We start from the raw sequence: 13,458 nt of genomic DNA, 5'->3' as shown, positions 1-13,458 counted from the left end.
GATGACATAAACTAGTAATTTTGAATACTTTGTTCCTACTTTGTAACTATATTTTTTAATCTAAAAAAAAAAATATTTATGTCAATTTTTTTATCTCCTCTGAAAAGTGGTACATAATAAAATTCAATATTTTAAAGAGTGATAGTCCGTTTGACACACACAACTTTTTTTCTAGAAATGATAATGAAGTAATTCTTTCGGCGTTGGATTTGTAACATCAATATCCAGTGTTTGCATTTGGTTTGATTTATTTTTGTTGAATATTGTATAGTTTATGAAGTTTTGAAGTGACATGAATCGTAATTTAAACATACGTTCCGTTTGACACAGATAATTTGAAGTCAATAATTTGAAGTCAATTTATCATAAACCTAATTTTTTTTTTTTGAATAGTAAGGTATCTCAATAAGCTAGTGCCTACATATTTTTCAAAAAAAAATTGACCTAATTTACTAATTTTTCCGAAGTGTCGAAGTCGGTTAATGTTCAATCGGTAATGAACTTATAATGAGTTAAACTCATATTTGAAAGTCTTAATGACTAAAATATGTATTAAAATTATAGTCGTTGGAAAGCTTGCTCCGAGCGGCACATTTTGACATTTTTTATTTTACAGTAGGAGATCATTCTCCTGCAATTATGGGAGTCAAAAGAGCAAAAAATTAAAAAAATTATGAAAAATGAGTTCAAATTTTTCTAATTTTGAGCGTTCGCTCGAACACTGTGTTCGAGTGAACATGTTATGCATGTTCGCACGAACACATGTTCAAGCGAACATGTTCATTGCACTTTCACGGTGGCTGAAAAAATATCTAGCTATGTTCGCGCGAACATAGCTAAAAATTTTGTGTTCGTGCGAACAATCCAAAAAGCCAAAAAATTATCAAAAATGGGCCCTGCGCCTACGTGCATGAAACATCATTCTATCTGCGAAACAAAAACCACCATGTCTCACGTTTCAATCATTGATTGCAAATTTTCACTATAGACGTCATTTTGTGCCATCGATCTTCGTATTTAGTATCAACCTGATAGTGCATTGCAGGCCTGTCTTTGTCACAAATTTTGTCCACAGATAAATCGAAGGCAGGTGAGAGATTTCTCAATATTTGCAAATTAATATTCTTCCTATCTTCGTTCAAACTTGCATCAATATTTCTTATCTTCGTTCACATTTAATTGAATTTTTTAATTTATAACTTGAATTAATAAAAAATATTTTATTTTATTTTCAAATCAAATTCATTCGATAAAAATAAATGTGTCATAACTCTTTATGAATTCTCAATTTCTATAAAGAAATAATCTAAGGTTTTCATTCCTTCTAGAACATAGATTAGATGATTTTGTGTTACTAATGGTCTCCTTGCAGCATGTGGCAATTGTGGGATGAAGACATGATCATAACAAACTACTAATGTTTGCTTTGTAGGACGTTGTCGAAGACCATTGTGTGTTTGTCAAAACCATGTGTGTGGATTTATTAGATTAAATAACACTTCGTTTGGTGCTTAAAATGAACTTTTTATTTTCTTTCTAGCATATTTACAGTGTTTAAATCCCTAGGAGTTGCATTAGACGTATCGTCTCCCCTCGCCATTTGTGGATCTTGGGTGTAAGAGAAATCCATGTAACTTGTATAGGAGGCCTGCCTTGGACCAAGATACTCGATATTGGGTATGCCAAGGGACGACCTCAGAGCGGTAATGGGCCAAAAGCCAGGTCAACGTTCTAGCCGCTATATAAAACTCGATTACGGTGAAAGCCGTGTCAGCGGTATTGCTGAGTGATAGCTCTCCTCCAGTATCCTTGTGGTGCGTCAAACCTCGGTTCTCGGGGCTGGGAGACCTTCTGAGGAAGTTTATCACTCACTTGTTGAACGGAATGCCCTTACTAAAAACCATGTTTTAGTGGCCAAAATCCTTTCTATCCACTGGCTCAAGGGGTCACCCATGCTCGTGAAGACATCCTACATTCTCGCAGTCCTTAGTAGAGACAACAATCCCTTGGGAAGTCATGCCCCTTGGGAAGCGGATCTTGGTAGCCCCGAGAAGTGAGTGCGCTGTAAGGGGGAGCCTGTGGTGCCAAGGTCCTAAGTTGTCCGCTATGGATAAGCGCGGCTGAACTTTGGTTCAAGTAGGAATTTAGTGGATACAGTCCTAAAGCCTAGGTTGTGGTGTGATTGTTCACTTTTAACAACAACTATTCTTGTCTTAATGTGTCTTGCATGTGTGTAAAACATAATCAAGATAAAAGCCAACATTCAAATTTACACCTTGAAAATTTGCAAAACCTTGTCAAAATATCAAACATTGTCAAAACATTACAAACTTTGGTTCAATACATTCAAACCTTGGAAAACATAGCAACTTGTGCTCCTAAACGTGCTTGGCAAAACATAGATTTCACTCTTGCAGAGCATCCACTTGCATTCTTCATAGTTTGAGCCTCATACTTGCATCATATAGACTTCATATAGCACCTTTTTAGTATCCCTCATATTCACATTGCAATCATTAGCATTTAAGCTTGCATCCTTTGCATTTCACCTCAAAAATTATCACTTTGCATCTTCCATCTTGCATCTTTGCATACCCAACCCTCATCTTGACTACTTTAACCATCATTTTGGATGTCCTACACATCATTTTGAGCATTCATTTCGAATTATCTCCTTCAATGTATCTCTCCCTCACTGCTCTTTGCCTCTCCCACACACACACACAAACACTATTTACTTGTGTCTCATTTTTATATTCATCCCTCCATCTCTGTCTACCCCTTTCACTTCTCTCATCACCTATCCATTTTTTTCTCCACATACACCTCTTCTCTATATCCATATTTCTTCTCCATCTCTCCCTTTATCCATCTCTATTCTTATATCTCCTTCTCTACCTTCTCTTAGTTATATATTTCATTCTCACTATCTTTGTTTATCTCTTCCTTTTATCTCCATATCCCTCTTCTTCTCAATCCCTTCACCAATTGGGCCTTTTCTCCATCTCTATAGAGGCACTAGTAAAGTTTGACCCATTTTTCAACAAAAAATCTAGAAAACATAGCTCTTAGAATTGCCTTAGTTTCAACCCAACTTTCCAACTGCTACCTATGTCAAGGTAGATTTGGCTTTGTCATTTTGATCTTATCTTTTTTTGTCATTTTTTTGATCAAGATCCAAAGTCTATTGTCATAACGTTAAAATCTTAGGTTAATACCTTGTAAAGATTTCACCTAAGTTCAAAAAACCTTATGTATACCGAGCTATCATTAGCATAATCATATTTCTAAATGTCATTTTTGACTTACCCTAGTGGTATATCCCCCTCATATTGCATTTTTCAAACCCTAACATCATTTTCACTATCAAACCCTATCAAATTGTCCATCAACCAACTTGTCTTCTTGATCACCTATCCTCATTTTGCATAGCCTAAACGTCATTATCAACCCTAGGAAACCATCCCTTGCATAGTCCACTTTGCGTACACCTACCTTTAACATCCTTACCAAGTCCAAAACATAACCCTAACCTTCATTTTGCACATCATAATCTTCATCTTGCATACCTTCAAAACGACACCTTGCATTTGCACTTGCATAACATCCCTAGGACATTTGTACTTTGCATATCAAAACCCTAGGTCATTTAACATTTCCTCACATTGCATAACATCCCTAAACACTTAAAAATATAAAAAACACTCATATCTTGCATACCCACATCTTAATTATCAAGTTTTGACCTCTTTTATCAACTGCAACCCTGTTTTACCAACTGCACACTTCATGGGCACAGTTGGTAGTTTCAGGGCACACTTGGTAATTAGGTGTTTCATTCTAGGTTCCAAAACCCTAATCTGCACTTCCACACCTTGCATTGCATCCCAAGACCTTAAGAAACACTCTAAATCACTCAAAACACTCAAAATTTGCATTTTAAGAAACTTTGGAGCTACATCATTTGTAGAAAAAAGAAGGACATGGGAGCTACAAATAAAAGAGGGGGTTTCTAACCTTATGTTTACTTTTTTTGATTAGTTTGGCTTTCATGGTAGACTAGTGGGTGTTAATGTATGTTGATTGAGTTTTGTGATTTCTCATAGTATATTATGCATTTAACCCGTTTTTCTAGTCCTACAATAAGAACGAAAAAATTAAAGAGACAAAACAATTATATATTTTATAAGAAAGAAAAATTTATTTTTTAGGACAAACATTATAGTATTCATACCATGTTATTTGTTTGTGATTCAATGATGGCTTAAGAAGGATTTGATGCTTTGCTACTTGTAAAGAATGCGACTCACAGATTTTAGTCATATAATGAAAAATATTTATGTCTTGTTGCAGACGACTGCATTCTATTGATTTCTGTCAAATAATTTAAAAGTACTGACAGCGACAGACAAATCCATATAGTGATTTTTTAATCTGGTTACTGCACAAAATTTATCTTGAGGCAAGGGATAAATTTTTTTATTTTTGATTTTATAATGGGAAACAAGAGAGGAAGGCAAAACAAATATGCAAGGAAAAGATCTGATGAAGTAGAACAAAGAAATATTCAGAAAATTGTGCCACATTATCATCGAATTAAACAAGGTGAAGGAAATGTTGAAGAAGGCTCAACAGAAGTACAAGTAGTGCCTATGGGAGAGAGGTCAGGAACACTCCCTACAAAATCTCAAACAATGAATGTTGAAGAAGGTTCAAGATCAGTCCCTACAGAGGTTCAAATAACAAAAGTCGGAGAAGGGTCAGAATCTTTCCTTGTTGAATCTCAAATTATTGATGTTGGAGAAGGCTCAAGATCGGTCCCTGTAGAAATTCCAGTAACAGAAATCAGAGAAGGGTCGAGATCAGGTGCAGGAACTAGTATGGATGAACTCTTAAATATTGTCCAATCTGTAAAGTATGGTATTTCTCATAAGAATTTAGATCATTTACTTAAAATGGATGTAGATAAATTGAGAAAACTTGCAGCTAGTGTTCAACCATTAAGTTTGTCTAAGAGAAGGTCAATGAAGAAGAAGATAAGAGAAATTATGACTCAATTTGATAATACTGAAAGACTTGAACAAGCTCAGTTGCTTTCGCTTTTGCTTACACAAAAAAAGTTGCAAGAGGCATTGAAATTGTTAGGTGTAAACACAACATCAAAAAAGAGAAGATTTTCTAACATGCAAACTAATTTGATTGAAAATGTTAAACAAGGTTTGAGAAACATAGGAAAACACTCTCGAACTAAAGATAAGTCTGCGACAAGAAAAGTGATGTTGATGTCTATTGTAAGTAAGAATATGACCCAAAATAGACAAATATCTTCAATTTCGTCTGAAATGGGTTTTAGTAGGAAAACAATGAGAGAATATGTTAAGAGAAGATTAATTGTGGATGACAGTACTATGAAGGGCAATTGGGCAATCATGTGTAGAGCACCTCGTTCTGATAGGATTGAAGAGTTATTAAAAAAATTAATCATATCATTTTGGATTGATAACACTCGTCCTTCATCAAATAGTAGAGATGTTATCAGGCATAGGATTGCACCTAGTCAATATGAACATCATACAAAACATTGGTTGGACACAACACAGCATGAGTTATATGTCTCGTTTTGTAGTCAACATCCTAATGTAAAAGTTGGGCAAACATTGTTTGAAAAATTGAAGCCATACTTTGTGAGGTCAAACAAAGTGTTTGAAACGTGTTGTTGTCATTATCATATTGAGTTTGATCTCCACTATCAGGTATTTCGAAAGTTTGTAGAAGACACATATGGTTTTCATGTTGCTCCTCCTAGTAGGAGAAGTGAGTTTATATCATCCATTTTGTGTGACAACATAGATGATCGAGCTGGTCAAATAAATTGCATCAAAGGATTATGTGAAACATGTGGTGAATTGGCTCTATTTCCTTTGAAAACTGAAAATATTGAATTGCAAAAGTTACAAGTATGTCAAGAATGAAACAAAGTTGGGGAAAGAAACAAAAAGGTTGGAATATGTTGAAGAGGAGTTGCCTGTTCTAACATTTATGGACAGATTTAAGAAATTGATTCAACCTTATATTTGTCATGCATTTTTTGCAAAGTGGCAAGCACAACAGTTTTGAACGTTCAGAGATAATTTTCCACTTGGAACAATTGTATCAGTTGTTGATTTTGCAGAAAACTATTCATTTGTTCATCAGAAAGCAATTCAATCAGATTATTACTTTAATAAGCAGGTCACTATTATGGTACATGTTTTTTATAGACATGCACAGTTAGATTTGGATGGTATTCAGAGTATAGTTCAAACACGAGTAATTATAAAGGAATATCATTTTTATATAAGTGATGATAAAGAACATGACATTCACTATGTAGAACATTGCTTCAATGCGTTCTTTTCTTATTTGAAAGAAAGAAACATAAATGTTGATAAACATTATGTTTGGTTTGATGGATGTGCCGCGCAGTTCAAATCATCTAGACCATTTTATGCATTGTGTAGATATCATCGCAATGAGAATATAAAACACATATGGAATTTCTTTGAGAGTGGTCATGGAAAAGGTGAACATGATGGTGTTGGAGCTTGCATCAAACGTGCTTTGCGAAAATATCAAATGAATTATCAGGGAGTTCGTGTAAATGATGCACATGATGTTGAATGGTGTAAGACTCATTTTGCATTAGATGAGGTTGGGACATCATCAACAATGAGTCGACAGACACCATATAGAGTCTTCTGGGAGATAACAGGTATGGATGTGTACGTCTATTTAACTTTTATGCACGATTAAATTATAAAATTTTATTGTTAAGTTTTATTTTTGAATTCGTTGAAGTTTAAATTTAATTTTTCTATATTTTCAATTTAACGAACTTTCAGGTGTTAATAGAAAAAACATGCATGGTTGCAAGAGGATAGAAAAGACACATTCTTTACATTTAGTCATGAGTACAAATAATTGCAATTGGACATTGAAGACAAGAGAATACTCATGTTTTTGTGACAGTTGCATTGATGAAAACTATGAAGAATGCATCAATCAGACACATGGATATACAGGTGCATGGATTTCGATACCACTTGATGTTACCGATACATTTGATAAAGAAGATGAAAATTTTGATGATATTCCATTGATTTCTGATGATTATAATCATATCTCTGGATTGGTAAAAGTGGGTGAGTATCATAAAAATTAATCTCAAGTTTTTATTTAATTATCGATTTCAACTGTCTTATAAATATTGTACACATGCATTCATGTATACTTGTTATGCAGGAGATGTCTTTGCAGTGATTGTTGAGCCTGAAAATCATGAATGTGTCAGTTATTATTTATTGCGATGTACTGCAGAGAGGACAAAGTTATATGACCTTGAAAAAAGTGATGGAATGTTGTTCCCCATAGGTAAATTATACATATACATATGTACATGCACATATATATTTAAATAAATAAATATATTTAGGTAACTTCATATCTGTCAAATTTTAAAACACTTAAATTTGTGGTACAGGTTCTATTGTGATAGAGGGGACATATTTGAAGCAAGAGAAAATAGTCCAATATGGAATACACTTTGTTGATTATCAACCTGACAACAAAGTTTTACAATATAGCCACCTGGTCGTTGCTACAGGGCTTTGTCTGCATCCAGTCAAACTTAAGCGTGCACGTCGCAAGTGGAGACTAGACAGTGAAGATCATGAAAAAATATTGCATGTTATAAGTGTACATCATGGTTGATTAGACTTTTGAGATTTATTTTATAATAATCTGAATATCAACTTTGGTGAAATGTGTTTTCAATTACATGCTATGGTGAAATTGTGAATATCAACTTTGGTGAAATTGTGTTTTTAATCTGAATATCTGAGTTTCAGTTATCATTAGTTTATTTAAAAAACTATAATATTAATTGTACTATGGATGAATTTAATAATTTAACAACTCGATATAAATAGGCTAGAAGTTAGTTCGAACTTACATAATTTCATTATCTATGTTACAATTCTTAAATATCAACTTCTTTTCAAACTATTGAATTTCATCTTGCATTAAATGTGTTTAGATTAATTGTACGATCATAAGTTCTTTATTTTCATTAATTTATTAAAAAATTATATAATTTAATAATTTAAATTAATTGTACCATGGATGAATTTAATAATACTTCACCTTAAAAAGTTCCAAGGAAATTCAAGTAGTTGCAAACAATAAATATGGTGATTTTGTATCATTGTAAAACAAAACGCATACTTTCTAAGCCCACGGAGGTCCTCCAAAAGTTATAATTAAAAACCATATGTTAAAGAAGATCAGAAACATTATTATTACGATAAACTTCCACGACAAACCACTTTAGAGTCGGTTCAAAAAAATTCGTTGGACGACTAAAAATTGAACTCTCGTTAAAAAAAAAGTATTTTATGATTGTAAACCTTTATAAAATTAATTTGAAAATGAAAAAAATTACTATTCTTAGTTAGGGCATGTAATCCTTTGATTTGACAATTTAAAATCAGTAGAGAACATTCTATTCTGGTTAAAATTAATTTTCTATTTTTCAGGTAGTTTATTAACGTTGAGTTATTTACAAAAAAAATGAGCCTACACATTGATCAGGAAAAATTACTAGCTGAGGCTTTTGAGTGCATTATTTCTCTCACTTCCATCACAATGCGAGGAAACTCATAATTTAAAACAGATACAACACAACTTAAATGTATTCCAAATCGATGAAGAGCAACTTCTACTCCACCAATACCAGAAAATAGAGAAAGTACTCTAACGCCATCAGGATATAATGCTTTCAAGACTGATAAATGATATGCAACTGTATCTGTTTGGAATGAATTACCCAAACAACACAAGCGGTCAGTCGGACAAGAAGTTCTACGAGTGTGATCTCTATCAAATTTTAATATAAGCTCTATCTCATGGAGCTCTAGAGGGACGAGGTCACTTGGCCCCACCCATACCAAATTCCACTCTTCACACTTTTGAAGTATATATTTATGCGCACTATCTTGTAGTTGCCCTCGTGCATTCTGAATCATAACTCTCAGTTGATCAATAAGGACAGTGCCACATCGTCTTCAGTCTATGGAATTTTTTTTTGTCGTCTGATCCCATGAAGGCCAATACTTTTTTATTTGCGGAAGTGCTTCCTGAATAGTCATGGGGGGAGAGGTTCTGCTTGAAATCGCCAATAGGTTTCCCAGGAACTCCAAAACCAATTAGTTCATTGGGACACAAATTAGGGATTGCATCACATAATTCAAACATTGCTTGCTTGTCTTGCATAGTACCCTCTATGTATTTTTTATACTGCAACACTTTCATTATCTATGTTACAATTTCGAACTTACACAATTTCATTATCTATGTTACAATTCTTAAATATCAACTTTTTTCAAACTATTGAATTTCATCTTGAATTAAATATATTTTTGATTGTATGATCATAAGTTCTTAATTATCAAATTTAGTTTATTAAAAAATTATATAATTTAATAATTTAAATTAATTGTACCATATATGAATCTAATAATTTAAATTCATTTATCAACTTGTACACATATACACGTCTCAAGAATAAACATCTATAGATCTAATATATCTCTATGTATTTGAAATGCAAACTGTAAATCTCGAATAAATATACATATGTAGCAAAATATAAAAAGTCATATATACGTACATGTGATGGTATCTAACACTGAAATACTCAATAATCAAATAAAAAGTGAAAGTACATGGATGTCATCAAGGAACTGAAATACACATGTGTACATGTAAACTGGACCTCCAATATATATGCATCAAAAAATATATAAATCTGATCTACTACTAGAAGGACCCCTCAAGACGCATACGAATAGAACGACCCTCTGATCGAGTCTCCTATACATCCTCTCACCGAGGCGCATCAACCAAACCCTGAAAATATATATACATATATACATACATGTGTTAGAGTTCTATCTTTAAAACATATATATACATACGTGCATCATGTACATATACATTCAAATTAAATACAAATTTGCATATATATATATATATATATATATATATATATATATATATATATATATATATATATATATATATATATATATATATCTAGTTTTCAAAATATTTAAATAACTTTAAACAAATTATTTAAAACTCAAGTACCTGAGCACTACCAGGTGCCTCAATAGAATCATCTCTCTCATGTATATGATGCCCTGAACCAACAGTATGTGTAACCATGTGCTCAACAACCTGTGCCTACATGATTTATTACAAGTTAAAGATTAAATTAAATATCTGCATATATATCTGAACTAAATTTTTCAATAAATGAACATATTTTTTAATTTCATATATATTTAAAATTAAAAATAAATTATATATGTACCTGGGTGTCCGGAGGTGGAGGATGATCAACAGACTCCATCATATCATCTACTGATGCACCTGAGCCTGAAACTCCATGTCCAACTGCTAGTAAATCTGAGTGAAGTGGATTGTGTAACTGGCCGAGTACATCTGGTGTAGAATTAGTGCTACCAGGTCCGAATAACAGGTCCATGTATGATGAAAGACCCAGGGTCGAACTAGTATCAATCTCAGATAGGCCTCGCAACTGCTCACCAAAATCATCAAGGCCCTCAGCTATGATATGGACATCTCCAACTCGTATGCTCGAGTCATCTGTAGAGTGTCGTGAGTTTGGTGTTGAATGATGTGAGCTACGCATAGGTGTATCATCTGTCACTGGTGTGGCGGCCTATGTCTGTGGAACTGTGTCGGGGCTCTAATGCTGTCTAACAACATCCATCACCGCGTGTACTAGAATCCTTTATGTATCAGAAATATAGCTAATAAAGTGCAACATATCGTCCAAAAAATACAGTGACATATCCATATGTGTCTGCTGTCCTGAAAGACCACGAATATCGCTTGGCAGTGGTAGCCCAACAGCTCTATATGCATCATTAGAGGAGGCACCTGAAGTGCTACTAGATGCATGTGAAGATGGTTGACCAAGTGGATGAGGACATCGACTATGAAGATAACAACCAACAAAATCTGATGTGATACTGGCTGCCGCAGATGCAATGTGCCCAATAGTGTCAATTGCTTCCCAAACAACTCTATCTGCAATAGGTGCATGTGTAGGAATCACAGGAGGCATCCTTGGTCCAACAAACTGTCTAAGATCTGCAGGTGGCACACGATCTACACTGCGGTATAGGTCACAATCTGCCACCCGACCACGCCCCTGTCCGTAATAATCAGGAATATCCAAGTAGTTGACATTGAGCCCTATACGGAACTCAGCGTACAACTGCTGTGTAAAATAAAGGGGTATTTGGTCGTTATTAGGATAACGACCATATGCAGCTAAAAATTGTGGATAGATCATGCTAGCAATAATAGGGTCTCTACATCGTGTGACTCTGTAGCTTCTCACCCTACCTTGTGTCCCCTCATAAGCTAAAAATAACTCTCTCCGGATGATGTCTTTGGGGGCTACCCTCTTGACGTCATCAAATGATGCATCTCCTGAAACCTCAGCCCTAAGCTCCCTAGATATGGAAGCTAATATGGCAAGAGTAAATGAATGGTGACCTCTAAACCTAGCTATCAAATCCTGTAAACTCCTACATATCGTAGTACATATGTCTCTATAAACACCATCATCAGAGCTCAATATAGAGTGCTGCAGTCTAGCAACCTCATGCTCTGAAAATGCAAATAATGCATCAATATCGATGCGTGGAGGTGGTGCAGCAGGACCTCCAGTAGGAGTTGCAGGTGCAGCCTAACTTGGAACATGAGCCACACTAGGAGCTAGAACATGAGCTGTAGAACGAGCCCTATGTCGAGGTACACGAGGAGCCCCACCAAAAGTTGTAGCACGAGCCCCACCAGAAGCTGTAGCACGAGCCCCACCACGAGCTGCATGAGGAGCCATATTGGGATCTGCATCAGGTGCTGCAACAAGAACCGCATCAACCTGTGTCGTAGTAGGAGCTGCAGTAGGAACTACATCAGGTGTCGCACCAAAAGCCACATCAAGCATATCGTGTGAAGCCATATCTGTAAAAATGTATGAAGAGCTAAATTGTTTGTTGTACATACTTTTTTATTTTTAACATTAAAAATTATACACGTAATTAAACATACATCACACATCATGGACCTAGATAATCTGTAACACATCCAGACCTAGATTAATTTGCATATAAGTATAAGATAACTTTAAAGTTGAGAGTTTGGTTATGGTTAGAGTTAATTTGTTATTCTAAGATTTTATTATATTTTGGAGGGTATTATTAGAGAATGCAATTAAAGGGTACCTAATAAATTATTTATATTACTCTTAAATGATAATGTTTCAAGGTTTGAAATTCTTGATTGATATTATTAGCAGAGTGAGTCACTGGACTCATAGGTGGCTCTCATCTGCTGGGAGGGTTACCCTGCTCAAGACTGTGATTCGGGCTCTTCCTATTTACATGTGTTTAGTGCAAACACCTCCCGTGGGAGTTTTGAAAGATTTTGATGCTTTGTCACGACAATTCCTTTAGTCAGGCAATCTCCAATCCTCTAAATGGAGCTTAGTCAACTGGGACACGGTTTGTTTGCCTAAGTTTGTTGGGGGTCTAGGCCTTAAATGTATGGCTCTCGGTGTCAAAGCTCTTGCTGCAAAGTTATACTGGAGATGGTGCAAGAATCAAGATCGAGATTGGGCCAAGATTCTGACCCATAAGTATTTCTTAGGAGTGGAGGTCCAGGATATTCCTAGACTTGAGATTAATGGTAAGGGGTCCTTTATTTGGGACACCCTTAAAAGAGGTGCTCCTCTTATCAAGGATGGCCTTTTTTGGATCTGTAATGAGGGGTCAAGTGTGTTATTCTAGCAGGACTCTTGGGATGGCCACCTTCCTATTCTCTCTAGTTTTCCCCACCTTTTGCCTCTGTTTCAGGTTTTTTCTTTTGCAGGTTGGACCACAGTAGCTCACTTCAAGACTGTTTGGAGGTGTGGATTGATGGAGGTGGCTAGTTGGAAGGATCCACAAATTTGGCCCACAGGGGGCTCCTCAGAGATTCGGGCTGAACTGACGCATCTTCTCTCTGCTAGGCTTTACAGCTCTTCTAAAGACAAAGACATCCTGGCTTGGGGTCCTTGCCCAAAAGGTAAGTTCAGTGTGGCCTAAGGATATGCTCGGCTGGATAGCCAATGTAATGTAGTTCAGGTGGTTCCTTGGTGGAGGAAGGTCTGGAATAAATTTTCTTGGCCGAAATGTAATTTTTTTCTATGGTTGGTTGCACAAAATAAGTGTCTTACTTGGGATAATCTCCAGCAAAGAGGGTTTCAGGGACCCTCTTTTTGTCCGCTATGTATGTTGGATGGGGAAGATGTTTCTCATGTTTTCTTCTTATGTCCTCTCTCTA

This window comes from Cupressus sempervirens, chromosome 4 (genome assembly GCF_028749045.1).
Source record: "Cupressus sempervirens isolate cs-2001-9-10 chromosome 4, ASM2874904v1, whole genome shotgun sequence".
Lineage (NCBI taxonomy): Eukaryota > Viridiplantae > Streptophyta > Pinopsida > Cupressales > Cupressaceae > Cupressus > Cupressus sempervirens.
Note: the sequence above shows the minus strand (reverse complement) of the source record.